Genomic DNA, 9,171 nt, shown 5'->3' with positions numbered 1-9,171 from the left:
CAGAGTGGAAGTTACACCTAGCGTTGGCGTCATAACCCACCGGAAGCCTACCAACGGGAGGAGCCATAGTGCGCAACTTCACAAGTTATAGTTGTTGAAGACTAGAAAGCAATTGAGCATACGACATTGGAAGAGTGTCGAAACGCCGGTCCATCATCCTTGGCCTTTGTTGATAGGTGGGTCTGTTACCCGGTTGTTGCTGTTGGTACTGAGTTGGTTGACGCTGTGGTTGTTGTTGTTGTAGTGGTGCTGCAGCTGGAATGGTCACAGCCGCAACATACGGTTGTTGATGATAGTTCTGAAAGTTATTCCTCCGGTTACCCCTGTTCTGATAAGAAGATATGGCATCTGCATCCCCTTCTCTCCTCTTCTGTCCCTGAATGAACGGCTTCTTCACCCCTGATGAGGATCCACCTCCACTCTGGGTCTTGTATGTCCTCAGGTAATTCTCCACCCTCTCTCCGGTAGAGACTACATCCGCAAATATGGAGGCATTGCAACCCACCAGGACCTCCAAATAAGGTCCTGGCAGAGTGTTCATGAACATGTTAGCCATTTCCTTCTCCAACATAGGAGGTTGAACACGGGAAGCTGTTTCTCTCCAGCGTTGAGCGTATTCTATGAAGCACTCATTGCTTTTAAGAGACAGATTTTGAAGTTGAGTTCTGTCCGGAGCCATGTCTGCATTATACTGATACTGCTTCATGAAAGCCTCAGCCAAATCCCTCCAGCAACGGATGTGGGCTCTGTCCAGCCTCATATACCATTCTAGGGATGCCCCAGCTAGGCTGTCCTGGGAAAAGTACATAAGCAACTTTTCGTCATCGGAGTATGCAACCATTTTACGGAAATAGGCTTGCACATGGGTCTTCGGGCAAGAGTTGCCATTGTATTTGTCAAATATCGAGACCTTGAATTTCGGTGGCACTCTCACACCTGGGACCAGCCCCAAGTCAGCAACATCTACTCCCGGAGGATTTTGTCCTTCCACTGCCTTCAACCTCTCTTCCAATCTTCTAAACATGGGGTCCACACCATGACCCATACCAAAGTCTTCCTGCAGCAGGGGGAACTGATCGTCCTGATAATCATGCACGTGTTGTTGACTGGAGGTGACATGTAGGATTGGGATAGGCCCCGGTCCACTGGGTCCATTAGCCTCTCTAGCTGGAGGATCAGTCACCGTCTCTGGTTGAGCAGGGGGATTCCTCTGTATCATCTGCCTGAGCTCTTGTTGTCCCTGAGCCACCCCTTGAACCACATCCATGAATTGATTCATGCGGATTTTCATCTCGGCGAACTCTGCCTGTAGGCTTTCCATTACTCTCTGTTGGTTTCTGCGGGTACCGTACCGGTGAATGCCTGGGTCAGCTATCCTGCTGATTGAACACCAAACAAACTGAGAACACTGTGGCGGTACCTGTTATGCAAGACATGCTAGTGAATATGTAAATGCAATGATATGTTTATCAATTCCAAAGGTATTCTACCCCCTTGATTCCAGTCTCTCAATAGATAAATGATGTAAAAAAAAGACTAAGCCGTTGATGAGAACCAAGAAAATTCCGACTAGAATCAAGTAAAAGATATAAACCCCATAGAAATGGATAAACATGTGTCAATGATTATGAATGCAAAATGATGTGATGCAAAATGATGTGAATGCAGTGCAGTGGCATGGGAATCAGGATCGCTGTATCTGCTTGAACATCTGTCAGGTTGCACTGTCTGGAGAGAAATTAAGAGCACACCAAACAAAGGTCATGGGATGGATCATGTTATCCTTAATATCAACCACCCATTTTGGTGGATTATGGTTTACACCTTATCAACACCCATGTTTCATTGATATTAAGGATACCTGATCGGATCAACCATGAATCAAGGGTTTGTTGCAAGTCACGAGCATGGAGTTTAGGTTAAGAACCACCCAAAAGGAGTGTACTAAGGTTTAAACCTGCCAAACATGTTCTACAAAAGGTTCCCATAGTCATAATCCCATATTTCAAATATTATCGGAGGAACGACTACTCGTATTCCAAAAATATTCTCAAGAGAGACTCTTATGAGTGTAGTATCGCGTAACAATCGTATCAAATCTTACACTTGAACGACTTTTGCACTACGTCCTACGAATAGGCCAAGATGGGTTTGGTAAACTAAGATCCTCGGCTTCTAAGGTCTATATTGGAAAAAGTAATGTCTAACCACAACTTACTTGTGTGACATTATTGATCTCAACATGACCTCCACCAAGTGAATGGGCTTGCAAGTCAACTTGCTAAGGAATAACTCCACACAAGTCGACAAGACTATGCCATTCTCCTATCCTAAGTGCACTCGAGTTCGGGTATAGAACTCATCTCACAAAGATCACCAAGCAGCCATAGCCAGCCAACAGATACAATAATGATATGTACACAATGCAATAAGGTAAAGCAGGTAAATAAATAACTGTACAAAAACATGAACACCCAATAAAAAAACAAACTACAAAAGCTAGGAGGGACTCGCTAAGGGAAACCAGGTCCCCAGCAGAGTGGCCAGCTGTCGAAACCTAAAAAATACAGTGTGCGAAAAAACAACCGACGAAAGAAAATGACAGAAGAGTCGCCACCGTGCGTTATTTATCCCAAAGGAGGGAAAGGAAACGCTCGAAGTAAACCTGAAAAGAGGAAAGGAAAAGATAAGGTCTCGCAACCAAATCTTGGGTTCGGGAGTCGGTTATGCGAAGGGAAGGTATTAGCACCCCTACGCATCCGTAGTACTCTACGGGATCCACTTTTGTTGTTCTTGTCTAAAGGGTGTGAGTTGATCTTGTGTTGTTTACTAAAAAAAAGGGTTAAATGAAAATGACTCGCGCGGATGTCGCATCCACTACATACGTATCTCATCTGAATATGAGAATTAGAGTCTTTGTAGCTCGGCTGACCTATGGGTTTGGGGGATGTGTGCTCGCTAAGACATCGCGCCTTATGCCTACGTATCTCATCTGGAATGAGAATCAGAGCAAGCCGTAGTTCGGCTAACTACGGGTTAAGGGTTATGTTTTGGGGGCGGACGACGTTACTACGCAATCTACCGGATGCTCGACCTTTGGAAACTTACTCACCTGTAGTAGAAGGAGTAAACGTGTGTTTAGGAGAAGAAAAATCAATGAAGGGTTAGGGTTTGGGATGCTCATTCAAAAAGGCAGTCCTTGACGAAGGAACCGCGCTACCTGCGGGGATACGAACACATACAAAACAAACATGTATAAAGTAAATGTGCCAACAAGGCAATCAGAATAAATCTCCCAAATGGTATCCCACAAGAAAAGTGGAATATCCAGCGAGCTATCCCTGCAAAAGTCATGTGAGCCTTCACAAAAACTCAACAAAAGGGTTAGTGAAACAAGATAAGGATTAGAAGAAAACATGCTATGACAAACATAAGTCAGATTAGAGCAAAACAATATGGTTTTTCATGGATAACAGTATGGTTTCAGAAACCTCAAACTCTGTGGCACACACTTCAGAAATTAAACGATTAAGCATTCAAGGCATTATTTATACATTCATACGTAATTATGAACCCGTGGGCAAAAACCTAATGAAATTCATCCATCATACCTCAAACATTCAGAGTATTCAACTTCAAAGCACAAAGGTAATGGGAATAAGGGCAAACCTGATTGGAGAGATCGGTTGAAATCAAAAGGCACAGCTGGATTTGCAAACCAATGTTAGGGGTTGCTTGAGCTGAAAGTGTGTGAGTCAGAATGAACCTTTCAGAGTTGCCTGGAGGTTGCTCTGAACTCTGTTAGCTATTCTCTCACTATCTTTTTCCCCAGGGTTCTTCTCTCACTATCTTTTTCCCAGACAGGGTAATAGGAATCGAATGCCTTTTGTTTCACTGAAACTCTGAATTTATAACCTGATTTTTGTGGACATGTGGGCTCAAATGAGAGAGGTCCAAGTCCAAGATTTTTCTTTTATTTATTTATTGATTTATTTATTTATTTATTTATTTATTTTCAAAACACGTGGGCTTCGCCTAGCGAGCATGACAGCTCATGAACAAACCTTTGCTCCTTCAAGATTAACATTTTGACTGACGAATAGACCCCTGTTGGAAGTAACTCAAGTCTTTCCCTTGTGTTGACTGATCATCTAAATAGAGCCCACAAAGTGTCTTGGATGATGTTCAAGCTTCTTGGATCCGATTTCGATTGCCATGATGAAATGCAAATGCTAAATGACCTAAAAATGAATGCATGCATCAGGTGTAAAGCGTATGCTTCCAGGAAAAATGAAGGGTAAATTTTGGGGTATTACAGCTGCCCCTATTCAATCAACTGGACACCCGAAAAGAAGATAGCAGCGGCTTTGGTGCTTTCGAGGTATCAAGGGATTGAATACAATAAAAGCCCGAAAATTTGCACTGAAGTGAAGTGAAGTAACAATGCCTGTCAGAATCGGCAAAGAGGTGGTCTTGAAAGAAGAATCCATCTGGTACGGTGAGAGTCAGTCTGAATACTGAAAAAGAATGTTAACCTAGATACCAAAATAAATGGTAACACAGAAATAACCATGGCTTGAATGCCGCTCATCAGTCTGAATATCGAAAAAGAATGTTAACCTGGATACCAAACTAAATGGTAACACAGAAATAACCATGGCCTGAATGCTGCTCATCAGTCTGAATACTGGAAATGACTTCGATCTGAACATCGGGAGATATGAGATGATTAATGTCAATCTGAACACCGAGAGGCTGGCCTGAATGCCACAAGTTGCGTCGACCTGAACGTCGGAAACTTCTTCGATCTGAACATCGGAAAATTGGCCTGAATGCCACAAGTTGCATCGACCTGAACGTCGGAAACTTGTTTGATCCGATTCCGATTTCCATGATGAAATGCAAATGCTAAATGACCTAAAAATGAATGCATGCATGAGGTGTAAAGCGTATGCTTCCAGGAAAAATGAAGGGTAAATTTTGGGGTATTACAGCAGGCATCTCTTGTATTGCTTTGACCTTGGTAGGAATAACTTCAATACCCTTCTCACTGACAATAAAGCCCAACAACTTACCACAACGAACACCAAAAGTACACTTATTGGGATTCAAGCAGAGTTTATACTTTCTCAAATAGTAGAATAACTTCAATAAATGGTCAACATATTCTTCTTCATCACTTGATTTGGCAATCACTTCATCAACATATACTTCAATCTCTTTATGCATCATGTCATGAAAAAGGATGGTCATAGCTCTCTGGTATGTTGCACCAGTAGTCTTTAAACCGAAAGGCATCACTCTATAACAGAATGTTCCCCAGGGTGTAATGAATGTGGTCTTCTCCATATCTTCATGTGGAATCTTGATTTGATTATAACCGGAAAATCCATCCATAAACGAAAAGACTTTGAATTTAGTTGTATTGTCTACCAACATATCAATGTGTGGCAGAGGAAAATTATCTTTTAGATTGGCTTTATTTAAATCTCTGTAATCAACACACATGCAGACTTTTCAATCTTTCTTCAGAACAGGCACAATATTTCTTCTGTAGTTCCTCTTTAATCTTCACTTCCATATCAGGATGAGTTCTTCTCATGATCTCCTTGAACAGCGGGCATTTTGGTTTCAACGGCAGTCTATGCTCCATAATCTAAGAATCCAAACCAGGCATGTCTTGATAAGACCAAGCAAACACATCTGAATAATCTCGAAGAAGATCAATCAACCCCTTCTTAGCTTCTAGACACAGTTGATACTCCTTCATCATCATTTTCTTCCTCAACTTCAAACACAGGAAAATCAAAGTTTGGAGAGGGAGTAGGATCATTATATTCAATGGGTTTGAGAACCAACCTGCATAATGATTTGATATTTTGATTTTAGAGAAATGGAGTGAAAACAAATATTATGCATATGGAAGATTATTATTTATTTATGATTTTTTGCGATTGCCATTTTCAGAAAAAGCAAAAAGTAAAAATAAAACATCATAGTTGTGGATGAATACCATTGTATTTCATTGATGATAATAAAGAAAATGCCCAACAATGTTCCCTTCTCCCTTAGGAATAGGAGAAGGATTTTTTATTAAAAATAATAAAAAAAAATTACTTAGAATGGTGAATGACAGTAGGAACATCAACAGCAACCCAACTGTTGCAAGTTTGGCCATGCGTTGCAAAATTGGCGCAAGCCTCGTCTTCATCATCATTGTCTTCAATAAAGGTAGATGAGTGTTAATCATTCCCATGAATGAACCCTCCATTGCGGAATACCGGTTGCATAACCTTGACATTGGCATTGAATGGCCCTGATTGAAATCCTAGCCATGCTCTATTCTTGTTCTCGGCCATCTCCATAACATGACCCCACTTATCAATACTGCCAGCCTGAATAGCCTCTTGTGCATATTTCAAAGAAGACATGGGTGCCTCAGTTTTCTTTAATTCATCAGCAATAGATAAGGCTTGGAACAACGTTCCAACCTCTTCCTTAGCATCAACATGCGTGAAATATGACAAATGGCTCACTAATAATGAATTCTCTCCACCAACAACGACAAGCTTGCCGTTCTTCACAAATTTCAGCTTTTGGTGAAGAGTAGACGTCACAGCTCCAGCTTTATGAATCCATGGCATTCCCAACAAAAAACTATAGGCCGGGTGGATATCCATTACCTGGAAAGTAATTTGTAAATCACTCGGACCTATCCTCACTAAAAGGTCCACTTCCTCAATGACTATTTTATGAGAACCGTCAAGCACTTTAACAATTACGCCGCTATAGCTCATTAGGGTGCCTTGATAAGAGAGTCTTGACATAGTTGATTTCGGAAATACATTCAATGATGATCCAGTATCAACCAACCCGTTGGACAAAGCATCCACCTTACAATTCATTGAAATATGCAATGCCAAATTGTAATTCCTGCCTTCCTCAGAAAGCTCTTCATCACAAAAACTCATATTATTACAAGAAGTGATGTTGGCAACTATATGGTCAAACTGATCCACAGTAACATCATGCTCAACATAAGTCTGTTCCAACACTTTATGTAATGCTTCTTTGTGCGCTTCAGAATTCATTAGTAATGATAGCACAAAGATCTTTGACAGAGTCTGGAGCAGCTGCTCCACAATGTTTAATTCACTTCTCTTGATTAATCTTAACACCTCATCATCATCGTTATTCTTCAATTTGATGGATTCATCAACTGACACATTGGAGCACTAACCGGATTCATTACTGGAATCTATACCTTCTTACTTACTGAAATGTCTTCTACCACTTTAGGGAAAACTGGACTGAACACACGACCACTACGGGTCACATTCGTAATATCTGCAATATTCACCACTGAATCTGCAACTGGTAGAGGAACCTCTTGACCATTTTCAATCATAGTGGTATTATATTGGTGTGGAAGAACTTTATCATATGCATCAGGGACAAGGCCTGCTAACCGTATGACCAACGACGATACCGATCTATTGACATTATTGTTGCTACTACTATCAAATTGAATAACTACCCGCTAAGGGGTCTTGAACACTAGTACAATGACATTCACATCATCTCCCATATCCCCCGACTATAGAATCTGGATTACATTCTCATCCATCAACTTCTGGATATCTCTCTTAATAACCATACACCCACGGGGGTTCACACTGCAAATAACACAACCATCATGGTCATGTTCATAGTCACTAATCAAACATAAAGTTTTATGCATCTCCACCAGAGATCTTCGGATACATCGTACATCAAAAACTCTAAAATTCCGTAGACAACCGTCCACCATATTGATAGAAGTGTTACTATGAGTAGGAAATGGATTGGATTTCACATTACGTGCTCTGTCCTCAAAGGACACCATACCACTCTTCACGAGCTTTTGAACTTCGTACTTCAACTGATAGAAATTCTCTATATCATGACCAGGGGCTCTCTGGTGAAAAACACAATGAAGTTCAGGCTTGAACCACCATGGTAGTGGCTCATGGATTTGCGGCGGGTTTCTTGGATGAATGAGATTCTTGAGTACCAAGGAAGGGTACAATTCTACGAATGTCATAGGAATAGGGTCAAAGGATACCTTCTTCCTCTCAAAGTTTTGCTGATGATTATGGGTGCTATTGTAGTTGGTTCTTTGTTGTGGTTGTTGTTGATGTTTTTGTTGTTGAATTGAACTGATTGATTCTTGGGATTGTTGGAAAAAACCAGAATGACTGAAGAAACTGGTTGTTGATGTTGACGGGGTTGAGAACTTTTTCTGACATGAGGCCTCCTCTTCCTCCCGAGTGATACTGAATTAGCTTATCCTTCCTTCCTCTTGGAGAAATTACCATCGTACTTCTTGCTAGCTGACGCCTCTTCTTTAGACAAACGTCCTTCACAGAATCCTTCTTCTAGCCTCATCCCCAAGTTTACCATTCCGGTAAAATCATTGGGGGAACATGCAATCATACGTTCGTAATAAAACGAACTCAACGTCTTCAAGAAAATCTTAGTCATCTCCTTCTCTTCAAGAGGCGGACTTATCTGAGCGGCCAATTCTCTCCATCTTTGGGCATATTCTTTGAATGTCTCCTTGTCCTTCTGAGACATAGACCTCAAATGGTCTCTATTAGGCGCCATATCCATGTTGTACTTATACTGCTTGATAAAGGCCTTTCCTAAGTCATTGAAACTAGGGATGCTTGCATTGTCCATGCCCATATACTATCTTAGAGAGGCTCCAGTTAAACTGTATTGGAAATAGTGAATTAATAGCTGATCATTATCAGTATAAGTAGACATTTTCCAGGCATACATAACAATATGTCTCAGCGGGCAAGTATTCCCTTTGTACTTTTCAAAGTTTGGGACCTTGAATTTCACCGGGACCTTAGCGTTAGGAACCAAACAGAGTTCAACAACACTTTTTCCAAACAAATCTTTCCCTCTTAGAGTCTTTAAATCTTTACGCATCTCGAGGAATTGATCTTTCATTTCATCCATCTTTTCTTACACATCCGGACCTTTAGATGGCTTAGAGTGGTAGATAGTGTCCTTAACACAAGGAAGAGTGTGAACAACAGGAGGTGCACTGACATGACCGTGCTAGATACTGGTAGAGAAACAAAGGTGGGTGCATACCCTTCTAGTATAAAATTTGGTGGC

The sequence above is a fragment of the Lathyrus oleraceus genome, chromosome 1 (assembly GCF_024323335.1).
Source record: "Lathyrus oleraceus cultivar Zhongwan6 chromosome 1, CAAS_Psat_ZW6_1.0, whole genome shotgun sequence".
In the NCBI taxonomy this organism is placed as follows: domain Eukaryota; kingdom Viridiplantae; phylum Streptophyta; class Magnoliopsida; order Fabales; family Fabaceae; genus Lathyrus; species Lathyrus oleraceus.
The sequence above is the reverse complement of the archived record's forward strand: the minus strand, read 5'-3'. Positions refer to the sequence as shown.